We start from the raw sequence: 677 nt of genomic DNA on the forward strand, positions 1-677 counted from the left end.
CCTATTATGAAATTTTGATGGCCATGTTTTGCCTGATCAAATATTTGATTCAAAGTAAATAGGCTCTTTACCAACCAAATTGTTGTTTAATATCGCACTCAACGTGGACCTGAGAGTTTACTCCTCAAGAATTTCTGTTTGCTGCGTTTTTCATGTCACCTAAAATAAACCGCTGTGCAGTGAATCTACAACACAACCCTCAGACTTGTGGGGAGAGGGGTCCATATGGCAGATGATGGAGGCACACCGGTGGGGTGGACAGAACAGTGAATTAAAAAGACTTACACAGAAAATGCATTTGTTGGAGACAGGAACATTCTTTTGGGGTTTGGGTTTGGTTTTATTTTTTCGAGATAAGGTTTCTCTGTGTAGCCCTGGCTATCCTGAAACTAGCTCTCTAGCCCAGGCTGGCCTCAGACCCAGAAATCTGATTGCCTCTGCCTCCCAAGTGCTGGGATTAAAGGCAAGCACCACTGGCTAATTGGAATATTCTTAAAAGACACAAAGAAAGACCTTAATTTTTTAAAAAATTTTTTTAATGTACATTTATGTTTTTGCCAGGAGTGTCATGTTCCCCTGAAACTGGAGTTAGTTACAGACAGGTGTGAGCTGCCATGTGGGTGCTGGGAATTGAACTCAGGTCCTCTGGAAGAGCAGTCAGTGCTCTGAACTCCTGA

This window comes from Peromyscus maniculatus, chromosome 3 (genome assembly GCF_049852395.1).
Source record: "Peromyscus maniculatus bairdii isolate BWxNUB_F1_BW_parent chromosome 3, HU_Pman_BW_mat_3.1, whole genome shotgun sequence".
Lineage (NCBI taxonomy): Eukaryota > Metazoa > Chordata > Mammalia > Rodentia > Cricetidae > Peromyscus > Peromyscus maniculatus.